The sequence below is a fragment of the Orcinus orca genome, chromosome 16 (assembly GCF_937001465.1).
Source record: "Orcinus orca chromosome 16, mOrcOrc1.1, whole genome shotgun sequence".
NCBI classification, from domain to species: Eukaryota; Metazoa; Chordata; class Mammalia; order Artiodactyla; family Delphinidae; genus Orcinus; species Orcinus orca.
In genome coordinates, this window is record NC_064574.1 from 76,901,438 (window position 1) to 76,921,757 (window position 20,320).

Below are 20,320 nucleotides of genomic sequence, written 5' to 3' on the forward strand. Positions count from 1 at the left end.
CATGTTGCTATAAATGGCATTATTTCATTCTTTTTAAGACTGAATAGTATTCCATTGTATATATGTGCCACATTTCTTTATCCATTCATCTGTTGGTGGACGTTTAGGTTGTTTTGAATAGCGCTGCTATGAACATAGGGGTGCGTGTATCTTTGTAAATTAGTTTTGTCTGGATATAAGCCCAGAAATGGGATTGCTGGATCCTATGGTAATTCTATTTTTACTTTTCTGAGGAACCTCCACACTGTTTTCTATAGTGGCTGCACCAATTTACATTCCCATCAACAGTGTAGGTGTCCCTTTTCTCCACACCCTCTCCAGCATTTGTTATTTGTAGACTTTTTAATGAAGGCCATTCTGACCGGTGTGAGGTGGTACCTCATTGTATTTTTGATTTGCATTTCTCTAATAATTAGCGATGTTGAGCATCTTTTCATGTGCCTGTTGGCCATCTGTATTCTTCTTTGGAAAAATGTCTATTTAGGTCTTCTGCCCTTTTTTCGATTGGGTTGTCTTTTTGTTATGGAGTTGTATGAGCTGTTTGTATATTTTGGAAATTAAGCCCTTGTCAGTCACATCATTTGCAAATATTTTCTCCCATTCCTTAGATTGTCTTTTCATTTTGTTTATGGTTTCCTTTGCTGTGCAAAGGCTTGTAAGTTTGATTAGGTCTCGTTTGTTTATTTTTGCTCTTATTTCTTTTGCCTTGGGAGACTGACCTAAGAAAACATTGGTACAATTTATGTCAGAGAATGTTTTGCCTATGTTCTCTTCTAGGGGTGTTATGGTATTATGTCTTATATTTAAGTCTTTAAGCCATTTTGAGTTTATTTTTTTGTATGATGTGGAAAACACTTTTTGAGTATTTATTATGGCCTAGGTTGTAGAAAGTACAGCAGTGAACAAAACAGGAAAAAATGCATTGCCTTTATGGAATTTAATTTCCAGTGGACCTAAAAATTCCTAAGAATCACTGATCCAAGGAAACCAAGAAGCAAATGGAATGTGGTTTAAATCTTCCAATAGCTCTCTTTTGGTTGCATTGAATTATGGACTCCAAAATCTGTCCAATTGGGTCAAACATGTTTTCTGCAGACATAGGTATTTGATATTGTGGGCACCAATGGAAAGAATTAATGAAATTTACTGATTAATTCAAAGCCAGCAAATTTCCTCCGAGTACCCCACTATGGAACTATAGGAATAAAAGGAAGCTATTAAACAATGTGGTAAAGTGAAAAACAAACATCAAAACGAACAAAAAGTCCTGGTATTTTGGCATCAGAAGGACTTCGGTTCAAATCTTCAGCTACCTAACTGTGAAAGATTAGACGAGATACACAAATTCTTTGAGCAACCACGTTATCTTGAATTAGATATATTTATCTTGCAGGGTTGTCTTGAGTATTAAAAGGTAGAACTGGCCCTCAGTGAATGTTAGTTCTCTGTGGCTAAGGCAGTGATTCTTAAAATGTTGGGACCATGGACCCATGAATGTAAAGCACACACACACACACACATATAAAAACACGCGTGCAAATGTTTGTGATACTGACAAAGACTTGCCAAATTTTAAATTTTGTCCAAGTTGAAGGATTTATAAAACACAGACGAGCTACAATAAAACCAGGCACACAGTCACAGACACACACACACGCAACTATCGGTTACCTTCTTTGATTAATAAAGGATTTGAAAAAGACAATACAGTAAGAGAGGTTTAATTTCAGCATAAAAGACAGTCCTTTAAGTGGAATAGATTTTGCTGAAAAACTAATATATTGAAAACTCAATACATTAAAACTCAATATAAACATATATAAATATATAACAATATATTATAGGATATATAACAATACATAACAATGTAAACTTATTAAGTTAAAAGCTGAGTATGTTTTCTTTATTTCCTCATCTCAGGTGCAAGGGTATTGTAATCCATTTGCTCCATCTCTTGATCCTCAGAACCCTATAATAAGATGGGCAGGATGATGACTTTTAGTTGCATTCAAGAGCAAAGGCTCAGGGGCGAGGTGGCTCCAGGTCCCCTCTCTATTCCAGGCTTTGCCAGTGGGTCCCTTAGAACAGAGGCCTGCAGTTGTTGGTCCAGACACTAGTCATTCTTTTAGGGCAAAGGGAGGGGAGTTTCAGCTTGATGTGAGGCAGAACTTTGAGGACAGACAAAACTGAGTTACCTCACAACTGCAGGAGCCTCGTGGTGGAAGCTGGACAGCCAACTGAGAATATCTGCTCCCCTTTCCAACAGCATCTTCAAAGATGTGAGGTTCACACCTTCCAGGTCTTCCTTTGACTCTGGAAGAAGATTCCCAGGCCCTTCGGTTGAATTCATAGTCCATGGTGAGTTAGGAGAGGGGTTGGATATAACCAGATAGACTTGGGCTAGAATCCCATCAACCAGCGTTCCTGTGAACGCAGTGTTTCCTGTCTCCCAGCTATCCATATTTGTAAAATCGGGACAGTAATTTAAACCTCCTCGTGTGGTAAACATTAAGGAAGGTCATATGTGTATGTAAAATTCCTGATGTCATCCTCCTGGGGCCGCTGTATACGGTTGTGCAGGTTGCATCTTGCTTAAGGGCACCAGTTCCAGGGAGCAAATGGGGGCAGAAATCCAGCCAGTGCTCAGACCTGCTGCAGCCTGGAGTGAAGAAAGGCCTTGTAGTCATTTGTGCACCCAAACTGGACCCTTTCTCCTAAGTCTGACAAAGGCTTTGGATGTTGTGGGTAGGTCCTGCCTCCTTTTCCATCCCCTCCCTTTCATCACTTCCCCTTCAATGAACCTGGGTCGTGAAATCTACTACTCCGAACCGTTCACAATTCTCCGTGGTCTGCTCAGCCCCCGTGGAAGGGACTGCAACTGCTTCCAAGCAAATGAGAAGAGGAAGATTTCTTGTTACCTCCAGGGCCTTGACAAGGATTGGTTCCATCTCTACATGAAATACCCTTTAAATTGCACTGAAATTGCATCGCTTGTCTCAGTTAAGTGGAATCCTATGCACTATAAATCTGACTTGAAAGGGCTGTTTAATTTGACTAAGATGTTACAAAGGGTTTACCAAAATTTAAAGCATTTGTCTATGGAAAATCAATTAGGGCCCAATCCATCTCACTGATGACGGGAGTGTTCTCATTTTCGGATGGCGCATGTGCACAGGCACACACGTGCACACACAGACGTTTGGGGTGCAGTGGCTGGAGTCTTGTGTCGCAGGAATTCCATATAGATTAAGTAGGGCTTATCGACTAATGATAAGCAAGTTATCAATTGCAGTAATTTGAGCACATTGCTCATTGTTTCTAGAATGCTCGGTCCTTACCCGCCAGCCACAGACCAAGTTTCAGCTTGTTATTTGCACTTAGAGGAAAGCAAGAAAAGTGCTCTCCATTCCAGGTCCCTCGGTTTCTATTTCCCTCCAGTGACATGGGTACAAGTCCACTCAGCTGGGTCACGTAAAGCTCTGGTCCCAGTATTGAAGGCCAGTTATCGAGTGCACCAAAAGTTCCACGTGCTAAACCAGGGGTCCCCAACCCCCAGGCCACCAGACTGGTACCCATCCGCCGCCTGTCAGGACCCGGGCTGCACAGCAGGAGGTGAGCGGTGCGTGAGCGCTCCCCATGGCTCGCCATCGCTGGCGTTACCGCCTGAACCATCCCCCCGCCCCCCCAATCCCTGAAAAAATTGTCTTCCACAAAACCAGCCCCTGATGCCAAAAAGTTTGGGAACTGCTGGCTTACATGCATCCCTTCCTCTGGGGTCACAGCCTCACCCCACCCTGCAGAGGGTCAATGGAGGGTCCTTAAGACTATAGAGAAGCAGAGGCAGAATTCTGGAAATACATACCACAGTTGTCACTCATTTCAAAGAAACAGGCAGCAAACCAGAAGGTTCGTTTCCCAGTTCTGTCTTCCCAGTGCCATCTGGCAGCCAGGACTCAGGCTGCACAAAAGAGTCAAGAATTAGACAGGAGCTGTTTGAGAGGAGACACATGCGAAGGCTCTTTCCATTCAGCTCGGTACCTGCATTGCCATCATTCCCCAAACCCTCCACACCCACTCCTAAGAGGCCCCCCCGCCCCCCTGCCAGCCCTCTGAAAGGATCAAGGGGAGGAACCGAGGAGAGGGCAGTCCTCACCTAGGCTGCTTTGGGCATTTGACTGACATAGCGTTTGTAACATTAGAAGAGAAGGTTTTTAATGGCATGAAAATGTCTTTAATCACAGGAGCTAAACTGCGTGCAGCTCAGGTTCAAGGTGATGGAGATGCTCTTGTTCTACATCTGCATTTCCATCTCACTTAGATTAATTCATATTTTAATTGCTTCTCTCCCTGATTGAAGTACCAGAAAGGAGCACTTTCCTTCCTTTGATCTCACATTCTCCCAGGCATGGCCAAGGTCAGACGCTGGGGACACAAGCCTCCTGGGAGGATTTCCAGGAAGGGCATGGGGAGGCAGGCGCCCCCTTATGGGCAACGGCGCTCTTCAGAGGGAGGAAAGGCTAGTGAGGATGCAGGGAAGGCACAGCTGGTCTTGCCGGCCATAGCCGGAGCACAATGGATTTGAAACTGGTCAAAATAAACAGTCGCTCAACTCGTTGTCCCAAGCCCTGTGTTTGGATTCCTGCTTCAGCCATGACGTTAGTAAGAATGTAGCCCATCTGTCCTACAGCTGATGGGGTTCCTAAGTGTTCAGGCCCTGACTTGTCATGTTGCTCTTTAGTAGGACAATCACAGCGGTCCTCTTGGCAAAAACCTCTGGGATTCTGAAGGGACTTCGTGTCTGTGTCTTGTGGCCTCCTCTTGTCCCAATTTCCTATCCCTTTGTAGGTCTCACACCAGTGCGTATTTTCTTCCCTCTACCCAGAGGCAGCAACTAAGCAATGCATACTCGATTCCCCAACAGATAAATCCAAGGGTGTTCACGTGAAACAGAAGATTCAGTGAAGGTCGGTGTCACAGCAAACCCTCTAGAAATGAGCATGAGACAATATGTTTCCTAAAAGTTCCCGGGCCATTCTCCCCAGCAGGGATGCTCTCCTGGTTTGACAACTGCATGCCTGTTTCTCATCCTCTTGACTCAGGTCCATGTATTAGTCTCTTAGGGCTGCATTAACAAAGTACCACAAACTTGGTGGCTTAAACAATAGAAATCGAGTGTCTGTAGAAGTCTGAGATCAGCTGTTGGCAAGGCCATGCTCCCTCTGAAATCCTTTCTTGCCTTTTGGTCAGGGCCATCAATCCTTGGTCTTGCTTGGCTTGCAGCTGCTGTATCGGTCCAATCTCTGCCTCTGTCGTCACAAGGTGTTCTGCTAGGTGGTTCCTCTGGCTCCTGTAGCCATCTTCCTCTGTGTGTGTCTGTGTGCCCCAGTTTCCCTTGTCTTCTAAGGACACCAGTCATTGGAGGAGGGCCACCCGAATCCAACCTGATTTCATCTGGCCCTGATTACATCTGCAAAGACCCTATTTCCAAATAAGGGCACATTCATAAGTATTGGGGATTAGTACCTAAACACATCTTTTTGGGAACACAACATTTCCTCATTTCTGGGAACTTCAAATTCCTCCTTCCTTATTAGGCTGAGAAGTTCAGTTTTCTATGTTTGTGTTCTACCCCATTGGAGCATGTGGAGTATGGGATGGGGGGTGGGTAAGAGAAAAGAGGATGGGGGCAGAAAACAGGAGGTGTCCTCCCCATCGATATCCAAAGAAGGCATCAAGGTATTTTCCCAAACAAAATCACATCTCTCCCTACTCTGGACTCTGCCTCTAGTCTTTTAAAATAAGTTTGGTTTTTTTTGGTTAAATTTTCCCGCATCAGTAGTCATTACTTTTTAATGAGCATCCTCCGCATAGGAGATGGTTTTCTTTTTCTTCTTTTTTTTAACTCTTGTATTTCTCACCACAACCCTGAAAGTCAGATATTATTATGTTCTTTTCAAAGATTTCGGACTGACGCTAAACACCGTGCAGCTGGTAGGTGACAAAGCCAAGGTTGGAAGTCACAGCTACCTAATCCCAAAGTCAATCTTTCTAACATGCAGTTGCTTCCAGCTCCGTCACTCCTTGGCTGACCGGTCCTCCCCCACCGCTGCCACCCCCTGACTCCAGGTCAGCCCCTTCTGGTTTTACATCTTGGGTACTGCAGGAACTGCCCGCCTTAGTTTCCTGTGCTGCTGTAACTAACCACCATCAAATGATTAGTGACTTCAGGCAACGCATAATCATTTTCATGCAGTTCTGGAAGCCAAAATCTGAAATCAGTTTCACTGTGTCAGAATCAAGGTCTCAGCAGGGCCGTGCTCCCACTGGAGGCTCTAGAGGAGGATCCATTCCTTGCCTCCCCCAGCTTCTAGCTGCCAGAATTCCTTGGCTTGTGGCCTCATCACTCCAGTCTCTGCCTCTCTGGTCACTCTGTCTTCTTCTCTCTCTCTGTGTGTATGTGTGTGTGTGTGTGTGTGTGTGTGTGTGTGTGTGTGTAAAATCTCTCTCTGCTTCCCTCTTATAAGGATACATATGATTGCTATTAGGGCCCACCCAGATAATCCAAGATAATCTCCCCATTTCAAGCTCCTTAGCATACTCACATCTGCAAAGATTCTTCTGCCTTGTAAGAAAACACTTGTGGGTTCTGAAGATTAGGACGTGGGCCTATCTTTGGGGGCCATGATTTAGTCTAGCACCCTGCACTTTCTCGCTGTCTTCTGGCTGCCCTTCCTTTGGCTTGTGTCTTGCAGGCTCTGGGTTTCTTGCCCTCCTGGCTCCTTCCATGAGTAGGGGCAGATGGGGAGGGGTAAAGGAGAAGTTCCCACGTGTGGCCTGCTAAGAAGACCGCCACACTAGACCACTGCTAAGAGGCACCGGGGAGCTCTCTCTGTCTCTGTTTTATAAAATGGTTGTAATAATGCTTGTTCGCAAAGGAGCTAGAGATCCTCCGCTGAAGATGAACGCAGAGGCTGTTTTGATGGTAGATAGCTGCTTTGAGCCTCCGAGATCTCATAAAATGGAGGTCTTGCAGAGCCAAGATGAGGAAGTTATCGTCCTATTGGGGAAAAGAATTATTCAGAGTGAGAAGCAGGAGGGAGGAAGCCTGTTCACTGACCAATGACAAGACTGAATATCATGGCTGCTACTGCCAGGCGGGGGGTGGGGGGAGTCGGTGCCTTCCATTTGCAACCTTACATATGATAGTCATCATGGGAGGTTGGCCACAAGTGCCTGGGTTAAGAAACCCCAAACATTGATCAAGCTTTTCCGCGGCAATACCCGACATGGAAACCTTTCTGTCACTTTCGGTTTTAAGGATTTCTATCCTAAGCTGATTTCATCCCTATTGGTCTCAAAGCATAAAGCTCTTTTGCCTTACACGTTTTAGGATAGGTGGTACCCCGAGGCCAACAGCCAAAGGTCAAGGCCAGCTCTCTAATTATGAGGCTCTGGTTGCAAGAATGCATTTGGGGAGTCTTGATTTGGGATGATGGCTGCTTTACATGTGTGTATTTTAGTCAAACGAAATAAGCTGGATTTGATTGGCTTCAGCTAAGACAGAAAAGAAAGAAAGCCTGCGTGGCAGAGGCAGGAGGGCGCCAGTCCTTCTGAGTCCTTGGGAAACATTCACTATGAATGGATGAGCATATAATTTTTGATCTGTGCTGTGATGCTTTTCAAAGTGAAGGGGACATTACTAATAATTAAGTTGGAATCCCAGGCATAAGCCTGGACTGTCTCAATTTACTGTCTAACCATCATGAGTAACTTGCACTCCTACTTGGCTGGCTGTGGGCAAAACAGTAAAGTAGATTTGCTTCCATTAGTCTCTTTCCTTTTGCTTCTGTTCCCTCTGTCTCATACTCTGAAAGCCATCATTCTGGAACTTGGTGGGAACCTTTTCCCACGTCTGATGTTATAATTGAGGATGCTAAGAACTCAGAAGATGGTGACTTTGGGTTACACAGTAATGTAGAGATGGGCTCAGAGCTTGTCTCCTCTCTCCAGAAGAGAGGGCGGATGTTTTCATAGCTGGGACTAGCCAGGGTCCAACACCTCTTACCCCTCTGAGCCCAGCTCAGTTCAGAAACACCTCTTCTCTCCTCTGCCTTCCAATGCTTTGGTGCTCAGTGAGATGCCTGATAGACATCTGATGAATTACCAAATACTAGTATACCATCGCCCTTTGGGGGATGACTCACATTGCTATAAAAGGCTTCTGTAGAGAGTGTCTCTATGCAAAGGAGTGGATCTGGAATATTGGCCTCTTACCTACTGGTAGATTTAGCAAGGAAAATTCTAGATATAGGAAAAATGAGGGGGTGGGGCACACATGTGGGTACTTTCTATTATTCCTGTGCAGAAGGTGAGACCAAAAGAGAGCCTAAGAGTGTATCTGTGGTGGAGGGAAGGGTGGAAGAGAAGGGCACAAGAATGAAAAGAAAGGAAGGGAAGGGAGGAGAAGAAAATAAGAGAGGGGGAGGAGAGGAGAGGGAGGGGGAGGGAGGGGGCAGGAAAGGCAGGATGTTGCGTTCTCCAGTAGCCCTGTTGAGTATAGTTCGTGGTGAGGTTGATATGCTCTGGAGAAAAAGGATGTGTTTGAAACGGAGTAGAATCCCGGCTCTATGTTTGTTGTCAGCTCTGGAAGCTACCTGGGAGCCTGTGAAGCTAATTCCGTTGTCAAGAGGGGCTGAGTTACATAGTTAATGACTTGCCATGTCCCCAAGCGAGGTCTCCGGACCCCCGGCTCAGAGCGCTTCCTACTCTGCTTCACCGTCTCTTTTTTCAGAACAAGAATGTAGGAAAGGAGCAAACAAAGCAGACACTTCCTGTACCGGTAGGAGTTATCATCATGCATCTCAAGTACCCGCATTAGAAAGCAAAGCCAAAGCAATCAAACGCCAAACCAGAACCCAAGAGAACCCAAACTAGCAAGGTTATTTCCCCTCGCACCCTTCCTGTATGTTCCAGACTCACAACAAAACAAGCTTACCTCTGACTTTCACATTTCAGATGTCTAAGCATATGACATGCTTGTGAATACGAAAATCATGTCCAAAAACGCTTTTCCATCATGAATGGACTAACTGTAAGATTAGTAATTTTGTGGGATTTTACTTTAAAGAACTGTTATGTTTCTTATTTGATAAACCAGGTGTTCTTTGCAAATTCACTTCTTAATTCTTGTCTCTGATTCCACATCCACATGGAAGATATATTCCTGGTGATTTTTCTCTAAAACTGTCCCAAAGATAAAAGATCAGAAGGTCAAAAATCCTGAATCATCGTCCATCACTTGTTTCTTTGCAGGTAATTTAGGTAATTTGTCATTCAGCCCTATTGATCTTTTTTTTTTTTTTTATCATTTCCCAGATTCAGCCTAACTCTCCTGTTGCCCCTGCTCTCTCTCTGCTCCTCGTCTTTTTGTAATCCTCCCATTTCTTACTGAGTAATAACCTTCCTTCTAGTCTCCCTTGTGATGACTCCAGTCTTCCCTGCAATTTGCTGCCAAAATAACATTCCTGCAGCATTATTCTCATTCTGTCATCACTTCCACTCTCAAAAATTATTGCCTGAGACTCCCCTGGTGGCTCAGTGGTTAAGAATCCGCCTGCCAATGCGGGGGACACGGGTTCAAACCCTGGTCTGGGAAGATCCCACGTGCCGTGGAGCACCTAAGCCCGTGCATCACAACTACTGAAGCCCGCGCGCCTAGAGCCCGTGCTCCGCAACAAGAGAAGCCACCCCAGTGAGAAGCCCGTGCAACCACAATGAAGACCCAACGCGGCCAAAAATAAATAATAAATAAATAAATGTATATAAAAAAATTATTGCCTGGAGGAAGCAGTCCAAATTGATCACCATGGTATAGCAGGCCTTCGCGATCCAGCCGTACCTTGAGTTCTGAAAGGTTGGCTACTGTCCCGCAAAGAACAGCTTCACAAATCACAGAAGCCTGTCTCTCTCCTTGGCGTGTCCTTTGGCCGCCTGTGTTCCTGATTCCGCTTTCCTTTTTCCTCGTCATCTTCTCCTTTACCAGCGTTACTCAGAGTGTGGTCCAGGGTTTAGCAGTATCTGCATCCCCTGGGAGCTGTTTAGAAATGCAATACGTGGGCACTGTTCCTGACGCACAAAATCGAGTCACCAGGCGCAGGAACCTGTGCTTTAAGAAGCCTGCCAGGTAATTCTTTTGCACACTAATGTTTGAAACATGATACGCCGGTCTAGATCGTAACATCTCCCAACAGTGCTTGGCAGTTATTGGCTCTCCCAAAGGTAAATTATTATCGAAGTAGTTAATTATTTTGTGGCAGAGCTGGGTCTAGAACCCAGTGTTCCTAATTGCCCTTACTGTGCTGCATCACCTTGACTATCTCATTGCCCTGTAAATACTGAGTTGGGAGAAGCGGAGCATGTAGTCTGTTTCTCACTTGAATCCTCAGAAATGGCCACTATCCTACCAGCCACATAGCCCAGCGCAGCCCTGCCCAGTCGTCACTGACCTGGGTTGCCCCACTATCCTCTGTTCCACCGTATTGTTCACCACCCATGGGACCGTGACACCTTACTGCTGTTAGAAGACACACTGTGTGCCTTTGAGATCCAAGTGCAGAGACACCTAAGTATGGAAATGGCTGGGACACTAGCGAATTCAGAGGACCATCTGGACCTTTGTGCATTGACACGTCTACACATGGACGTGTCCACACCACAGGCTCCTTCTATACCCTCTGATTTCTACTTACTTCCAGCTTCACATGCTCTGCCCTGGATGCACTTTTGATTCCCATTTGGTACCAGGTTCTTGCCCTCAGATTTATGTCATAATTCCTGGCTCGACTTATTTTGATTTCTGTAACACATTCTTACTGGAGGTCAATCAAAGTTGACTCTTTAGGGTTTCCTGCATTAGCCGGTGACTTCCTAGGACTCCATTTGTCCTGGTCCCAGCCCTTATCCTCAGCAAGCCCTAGTACATGGACAAGATAATGACTGGCCTCAGGGTCACCAGCAAGATACAAGAAGACTTCCACCTGCAGAGGATAACCATCACCAAGGCAACCATTACCATGTTTCCCGCTCACGTTCTCTCATACCCCTGTTTTGATGCCATCGGGTCCTCCAGTTCATTGACATTGCTGCTCTTCTGTCCCACCTCTTGTGTGTTCACTTCCTACCCGGTCCGGCTTGGATTCCACACTCCATCCTTATCATCCCTCCCTTGCGCTCATCCTTATACCCCCCTCCCCCTCCCACCATCCTAACTTCCTCCAACTCAAATTTCAACCTCTCCCCTCTGCCCAGCGCTGAACACGGCCACAGAAGATCACCCTACAGAGCTGACAGCTCTCCCTTTAAATTCATGACTACAATTCTCAGGTGGAACCTCAGCGCTGTCCAGGTGCCCCATTACATCTCCAGAGTGGATTCTCCCACATGCTCCAACCTCCCACTCCCTCCTCCTCAGGCTTGTCTGACATCATAGTTCACTGAGAAAATAAAAGAAGTGGGAGAGCGACCCGGATTTGCCGCCGTGTTATCTACTCGCCTGGCTGCAGTTTACACACATTCTCTGCCTTCCCTCCTTACAGAGTGGATGACATGGTCTGGCTCTGATGTAAGACTAATGTCACCAGTCAAGCACATGCCCTTCCTGCGATTATCCTGTTCTCTTCAGCACTGGTTTTCTCCCTCTTTCCAGAGCCATTTCCATCAGCTTATGAAGGTATTGCCAAAGCTCACATCCTTTTAAAAATGCCCTCCCTGAGGCCTGCCTTCTCCTTCAGCTACTGCCCCAGGTTTCTGCTCCCTTTTAGAGCCCAACTCCTCTTCCTTAATCTCATGGTCTCTCTTCAACTCACAGTGATCAGGTATTTGTCTTCACCACCCATGGAAACACTCTTGCCAAAGTGAGCAACCATCTTCCTTCTGCCACATCCGATGGTCACTTCTCTGTGCTCCTTTGACTCAGGATTCAGCAGCATGTGGCACAATTACTCACCCCTTCTGTCTGGAACGACTGTCTTCACGGGAATTCTAGGTTACCGCGCTCTCCCGGTTCTCCTCCAGCCTCAGCGTGGCTCCTGGGTTCTTTAAGTTTCAGCTTTGCAACCACACTCCCCCCAGAACCCAAAGACTTTGCTTTCCTGGAAGCTGCCCAGGGGGTTGTGGGAATAACACTGCCATGTTGTCAGTTGGCATCACTTATATTTTTCACTGAGGTGTAATTGACAGATAACATTGTATTAGGTTCAGATGTACAACTAATGATTCGATATTCGTAAATATTGTGAAATAATCAGCACAATAATTTAGTTAACACCCATCACCATACATGGTTACACATTTTTGTTCTTGTGATGAGGACTTTTAAGATCTTTTGAGATTTATTCTCTTAACAACTTTCAAATATAAAATACAGTATTATTAACTATAGTCACCATGCTGTACGTTACGTCCCCATGATTTACTTATTTTATAATTGGAATTTTATACCTTCTGACCTCCTTCATCCATCTGGCCCACCTGCCAGCTCTCACCTCTGACAACCACCAATCTGTTGCCACTCATGACTCATTCTGTATCTATGAGGTTTTTTTTTTTTCTTTTAGATTCCACATGTAAGTGAGATCATATGGTATTTGTCTTTCTCTGTCTGACTCATTTCACTTAGCTTAACACCTTCAGAGTTCATACACGCAAATGGCAAGGGCAGGAGGGTCTGGAGGGGCTGGTGGTTAAAGCACAGTCCCTAAAGCCAGGCTGCCTTTGCTCTGCTTCTTCCCTCAAGACATTAGAATCTTTCTGCAGATCTTTGCATGGCTCTCAGATCTTGTGGTTCAGTCCTCCAGCTGATTATGGCCTCTGCTCAAAGGTGACTTTCTCAGACCTCTCCTGATCACCCTAAAGAGATCAGCACCTGCAGAGCTCCACACCTCTCTCTCCATCTCATCACCCTGCTTTCTTGTCTCTGCCAACTTATAGTGTGTAGCTGGTCTCCCCCATCCCCTAGAACGTAAGCTACCTGAGGCCCGGGACATTGGTTTGTTCACGGTATACCTCTAGCATCCACAATGGCCCTAGCTCCTGGCGCTTGCTCAATGAATGAGGGGATGAGTGAATGAATGAATGAGGGGATGAGTGAATGAATGAATGAACGAATGTATGGTGGGTTGGCTGTGGTGGCATTCAGAGGTGGGCATGTCTGTGGTCCCTGCTGCCTTCATGTTGAGGGACACAGAATTCAGAATGCCTTCCCTGTGTCTTTCTCCTTCTTCTGCCTCCCCGAGGTCTGGAACAGGAGCTCCATCAATGTTAATTGTATAAATAAACAAATGCATGGATTTCAGAGAGTCCATTGCTCATGACTCTCTATTGCTTTTAGGAATAGTGACAAGATTTGACAAGCCCTGTATCCACATGGATGTTCTAATCAATAAAAATGTCTTCACAGAGAAAACAAGGCAAGATACTTGATGACCCCGTACACTGAGGATGCGAGACCGTAGTCTTAAAGATAGTCTTTTCTGCCGTGAGCCTTCCCCTCAGCCCACCCCACAGGACCATGTCCGGCTTAAGATACATTTGCACATCCTGCCTTAATTTGCTTAGTGACAGATGCTGTTATCAGAGGAAATCTAAATCGCCTCTTCCTGTGCTAATGAACCACTTCACCAAGTGTGTGGGGATTTGAGAACAAGATAGATTTATTAATGAGCGTCTAATTAAAGGGACAGTGACAGAGCTCTTTGACGGGGTGTTGGCAGTGGGGGGGATGTTTCTATTTCTTGTGAAGACTGACACTTTTATGACAAAATGAAAATGTTTTACATTGGTGTAAAATTTTAAATGTCACAATTTCGAAATGCAATGTAGAGTTAAGTTAATTAAATGCAATCGAATGTGACACCCTTGTCCTGGAGGAAGTTGAGTGAGGTCTGCAGATCTGCTGTCACAGCTCTCCCCCTATCTCACCAACAACCGGCCCTTCTGCTATTTTTTTTCTTTTTCATCTAACACTACCCTGAAAACCCAACTCTGAAAAAAATGACTTTCTTTGCTACTGAAGAGGATGCTCCAGGAGGTGCCTGGCTGCATGACGGACACTCAGCACGTGTTAATGACACCCTACCCCGACCCCCGACCCTCGGCACACAGCACATGCCACACAGCAGGGAGCACAGTGAAGACGGATTCCATAATTGATGCTCCATTTCCCCCATTCTGCTCCTTAGTGTAGGAATGCAAAGTGGGCTGGAAGTTGCTGTGTCTTGTCTTTGAAAGACATAAGGGCTTGTCGGCCATGTTCAGAAATGGGACTCAATGGTTTGGCTTGCAAATCCAAGCCAATCTAACCATCGTCGCACATCCACGAAGGAAGGCTTGATTTCGCTGGATGAAGAACTAGCTACTGGGCCGTAGGCAGGAATAGGGGAGCTCCGGTGCAGGAGAAGGGAAGAGGGAGAAGGGGAGAGGTACTCTGGAAATGGGTTGGGTACGGCAGCAGAATCAGAACCGAACTCAGTATAGGTTCTACTACTGTAAGCTCTCCTGACGTCACAGCTTGACTTTTGAGCAGCTCTGGGAGACTCTACACCTGCTCTTGCCAGCCAACATCCCTGGGGAGCCCACCATGGTGACCATCATAGACCCATGATGACACAGTGGAAAGAGGGCTGCTTTTTGATCCATCTGAGAGGGAAACTGAAGCTGCAGAGGCTTGACTCCATCAAGGTCACTACAGTGATACAAAGAAGGAGGCTAGCAAAAAGGTCTGTTAGCCTGGGGCAGGGGGCTACAGTAGAGAAACAACCAAATGTGGCTGGAGAAAGAGCATTTCTTCAATGAAAGAAATCCATTTTAAAAAGATATTCCCTAAATTATCATTAGTATCCCATTACCTTCAATTGAGAGTAAAAAGGGTTTGCATTTTCTTTGTACTCCAGCCATGTGAAGGACAAGGAGGCTGGGAGAAAGCAGAAGCTATTCCTTTACTTTTGTTATAACCAAAGATACTGTTTAAAGTGATTGGTTCGGGCTTCCCTGGTGGCGCAGTGGTTGAGAGTCCGCCTGCCGATGCAGGGGATACGGGTTCGTGCCCCGGTCCGGGAGGATCCCACATGCTGCGGAGCGGCTGGGCCTGTGAGCCATGGCCGCTGAGCCTGCACGTCCGGAGCCTGTGCTCCGCAACGGGAGAGGCCACAACAGTGAGAGGCCCGCGTACCGCAAAAAATAAATAAATAAATAAAGTGATGGGTTCACTTGCAGAGACTCTGGAGTTCAATGTCCCTAGAATCATTTCCTTATTCTTGCAGACTCACTCAAGGATTTCCCAGACAATATTGTGACTCGGAGTACAATTTTTGTAACAGACCCAGAGAACGGAAGAGACGTTTTCCAGCCATACGCATGAAAATAACTTTATCCCTTTACATAAAGAATAGTGATCATTCTATGAGAGTTCCTCGATTGGTCCACTATGTCTTGTTTGATAAAATAGAGGTGATCCTTCATGCTGCACCCGATGGAGGTTTAAAAGTGGTCTCCCCTTGGTAAGGAATCATGGTTCCCTCTTGGGCTGCTATGCTGGGAAAGTGACACAGCCTAGGGATGCCATATTTCTGCTGGGCTTGCAAGTAGTGAATACAACTTCAGCACTCTGGGTTTGAAGAGGAGGGAGAAAGATACGGCCAAATCTGGGGGACCAACAGTCCACCTAAATGTTTGAAGAGCTGGGGTCAGCTCAGGCTTGCAGCAGACAGTGTTCATAGTGATATCAGTTCTGCTCTAGGCCCTTGAGACAGAGGCCTTCTGAGCTTGCATGTACTTGGGGTGATGTCAGGTAAGAGGTGGTTTCTGGTTCGGGCCAGTAGACACAGCTGGGCATACAGGCAATAGGCTCAGGCCTCCTGGGGAGAAGGCCTGGTAAGAGGTGTGATGTCTGGATCCAAGCAGAGCATTGAAGTTCAGGTCTGGGCTCATCCCAGTGGGGAACTGCTACGAACCCTACCAGAAGGACGGACCCACACTGGGTACCTGCTTCTCCATGGACTAGGGTCTGGGACCCAAGCCTGGGTGGGTGAGAGCATCTGGCCTGCAGGTTCCAGAGTAGGGTCAGAGGAGAGTTCACAGGTAGTGTCTGAAGGTGAACCTGGAGTTGAGATGCAACCGGACTAAATCAACTGAAGTGTTGGTTAGAGAAGAAAAAACAGTACATGGAAGGCAATGGTAAAACCATGACAGGTACCGTGAGGGGGCATGAAAGTCCTGTTTGATGGGTAAGCGGTAGGACTTAAAAATAGTCCCCGAAATGCCTGGACTTAGACATAATGATTATTACACCTCTCATGCATTAAGTACCTACTATGTGCACCTTTTAAGAACCATGACTGATGCTTATAACAACTGCTCCGGAAAATTATCATCCCAATCTCTCATACTGAGAAACCGAGACCAAGAAATACCTAGTAACTTGCCCAACACCTTAGAGCTAAGAATATTGTAGCTGGAATTGAGTCAAATGCATCGGATTCCAAAGGTTGCTGTTCTTTGTCATACTTTCTCTCCATCATATAAAATTCTGTAGCTTTGCCCACAGTTGAGTGACACTCCAGTTGTGAGAAAATGGAGTGATCATCCAGGGAAGAAATTGGGGCGTAAGAATGCAGTGAGCACACGAAAGGCCTCTTGCAGCTGGGGGTCCACCACCTGCCTCCACATTCCACCCGCCTGCTCGCAGCCAGGCTCCTGTTGGCTCAAAGGTGACGTATGCCAAGGTAGTGGTTTTCAAGTCTTTGGTATGAGTTTGGGTGGGGCTGGAGCCACCAGGGGTGTGATTTTCACCCCTCTACGTTGAGAGGGAGGTGCTCCTTGGGTCTTGATATGCCATCACATCGTGGATTCAAGGGGGTTGAGTACCACTGCAGAGTGACATGCCAAGTGATGAGAAATTCATGCCTTGGAGGACAATTTCCTGCCATACTTGGCAACAGAGTCTGTGCTGTCCTTTGAGTCAGGCCCTTTGCTCGAGGGTGATGAGGTGTGAAGCTGACAGCACAGGTAAGGTTTCTTCCCACAGATTCCTAAACTTCAGTGGGGCCAGTGCAGAGCCCTATTGTGTGAAGAGATGGGATCTATCGAGCGTTCGTTTAAGAACAACTGGCAACGGCACTGCTATTTGTGCAGAAGAGGTCGGGGATGCAGCCAGAGGTGCTTTGGGGGATTTTGAGGTGGTATTGGATGGCTTCTCCAGAAACCGCAGATGTCAGGCAATCCTCCACGCCAACATCCCACCCATGGCAGAGCGCGGAGGTGTAACATCTCCCTGCTGCAAAAGCTGCGGGTTTTTTTTTTACTAAGCTGCTGATTATAGTTAAGAAACATAAATCTCTCACCATTTACGGGAGGTCCTGGTGTGCAGAGCCAGACCTTAGAATCAAAATCTGCCAGGACTGGAGCCTTTAACTCCTAACTTAGCAAAAGTGAAGCCAGAGAGAGAACATGACTTTCCTAGGAGGACACAGCACTGAGTGGAGGACTTCCACTGGAATTTAATCTCTTAACTCCCTGAATATCAGTGATTTTTTTTTTTCTGCAGAAGTGCTAGGGTCTCCTATATCACACTGCATCCCATCAAGAACCCTATACATTCACCAAGTGAGGAAGGGGACACAGGGGTGTGGAGTCCCCGCATATGGGTGCCCATAGTCTGTCATGTATCCAGGATCCTAGATTTCACTTTCTTTGCTTCCAGATGGAACAGTTGCCTCTCCGCTTAAGCATCCCAAGAAGGAGATTTTCTGGTTTTACTTTTTAAATGTAAGCTCTGCATAGGGTCCTCTGAAATGTCAGGCCACAGTCAAGCTTCCAGTGCCTGAAAAGGGGACTCGTATGGGTGGACTCTGCCTGCCCTAGACCAGCTTTCGCTTTCTGCACAGATGCCTTCCTTGTCATTGGAGGATGTGCTGCGGGGTATAAGAAACAGAGAGGACTATCCCTCCTTGCCAGCTGCCCTCTCTTGTCATGCTCTACTCCTGGATCAGATAAGTACAAGGACATAAAAACAAAAAGAAAAAACAAATTCAAACAGAAATCCAAAGGAAGGGGGACTAATACCCCCACTACCACCTGCCCCAGCACACGTGACGCTACTTACATCACAGATCGAAAGACAGAAAATTCTAAAAAGTGGAAAGGGTAGACGTGTCTTCATAGATGCCTTTCCCCGACGCTGGCATGTAGAAGGGGTGTCCCTTAATATAAGTAGTTTTACAACTCTTTTGGGGACTTCCCTGGCGGTCCAGTGGTTAAAACTTCACCTTCCAATGCAGGGGGTGCGGGTTCGATCCCACAATGCCTCGCAGCCAAAAAACCGAAACATAAAACAGAAGCAATATTGTAACAAATTCAGTAAAGACTTTAAAAAAATGGTCCACATCAAAAACAATCTTTAAAACTCTTTTGTCATAAAGGTGGAAGAGAAGACTTCAGCCAGGCTCTGCAATCTCACCTCACTGGACAGCTGCCCCCCACCCCCCGCCCCTTTTTAAGGTTATTCCAGGGGAGGATCTGAATAGCAATGGTTCAGGAAGAGTATCCTTCCCGTACAGGTCATGGGTCACCATGACCCAGGTCACTTCTGCCCCGACACTGTGTGTCCTCCATGGACTGGACTCCACCCAGCCTGTTGGTAAGAGATGAGAGGACAGATGAGCAGAAGGTAAAGCAGAACAGATGGGCTTTGTGAAGAACTTGTACCCTTCCTGACCCAAAGTTCTGGGTTATTCTTTTATAAGGCCAGATAGGCTGGAGTTTTAGTGGTTTGGGTTGGAGGGCAATTGTGATGGCAGTGGAAGTGTTAATCTCATCCAAAAACACCTTCACAGAAACATCCAGAATAATGTTTGACCACATATCTGGGTCCATGGCCCAGCCACACTGACACAAAAAATTAATGAAAACAACGTTCTTCAAATAAGCTTAAATGTGGTGTGAAGAGGGAAACGTCCAGGGGCTCTGTAGCGTTTGGAGGAGACAGGAGTGAAGCTGAGTGTAATGAGGTTAGAAGGAGCTGAAGAGGCAAATAGCCAATACAGAATATCGAGAAGGCGGTGGATCCGGGAACTCGTTTCCCGGTATTTCGTATTTCCTAAATCAAGGACATTTGGCATTGTGACTAAGAGATGCTCACCATTGCGCCGACTTAACAAGAACCCTAACCCTGGGGAAAACATGGATGCACGAGGGTGTATAGTTCCCTGGAATTTTCCGTACTGGCCCGCTCCAGTCTCAGCAACCTTTAAAAGTTCTTTGTGAGTCGTATAATAAATACAGTAACTCCCCTACACATGGACCATCAAGTTGCAAACTTTCAAAGATGTGAACGTGCCCCTGGATGCCAGCTGTTGTACTGTACTACTGTGCTTTTCAAGGTACTGTACTGTGAGATTAAAAATGTTTTCTTTATTTTTTGTGTTTGTTTTTTATGTATTATTTGTGTGAAAAGTATTATAAACCTATTACAGTACAGTACAGTACTCTATAGCCAATTATGTTAGTTGGGTACCTAGGGTAACTTTGTTGGCCTTGTGAACAAACTGGACTTACGAACGCTCTCTTGGAATGGAACTTGTTTGTATGTAGAGGACTCACTGTAGCTAGAAACAGCGTTCCTGGCTCAGAGCTCCCATATCTGTCAATACTTTGTGAAAAATCGTTAACACTTACCACAGCGTGTTCTAATTTTCTGTTTGCCTATCTTGAAACACACATTAGTGGGTTTATTCCTCAAGGCAAAAACCTCACCTTCTTTATGTGATGGAATTAGCATGCCCCCTAAAGAAGAAGAGAGGAACCAAAAGACAGGTGATAACCACCCCCCCAAACCCCCAGACTTAGTTCCTTTGTGAAAACGAGATCATTCCCCATTTCTCCGAGTCCAGCCCTGACAGCATCCCACACTTTTCTGCCCCTCCTCAGCCCAACTCCCACCAGCTACAATAGTACATATTGTGTAGATTAATATTGAATTTCTTACCTTTTCGTGGCTCGCTTTCTTTTTCTAGCCCTGTGGCAACAGGGGAATTCTCCCTTATTTGACGCTATGAAACACAGCAACTCTGTTTCAGCTTGCCAGCTGAAGGGACTCTTGCAAATGGGTATGTTTCCACAGGCCTACACAATAGGACTAATTGCATGGGTTTGCAGTGTAAGCGGAGGTCGGTTGATTACTAGCTGTTCTGTACCATGAAAGTGCACATTAATTATTTCAGAGATGGACTTATAATTATTATAAGCCTTAAGTAATTACCTATAATTT

General features: G+C 45.9%; 1 long non-coding RNA gene across 1 annotated transcript in view; it reads right to left on the bottom strand.

Moving 5' to 3' along the window:
* Positions 1-291: 291 nt before the first annotated feature.
* Positions 292-20,320, bottom strand: part of LOC125961430 (uncharacterized) — a 195,714-nt gene continuing 175,685 nt past the window's right edge. The window contains exon 3 of the long non-coding RNA XR_007472147.1: positions 292-378. This is a non-coding gene — a long non-coding RNA (uncharacterized LOC125961430). The remainder of the gene's footprint in view (positions 379-20,320) is intronic.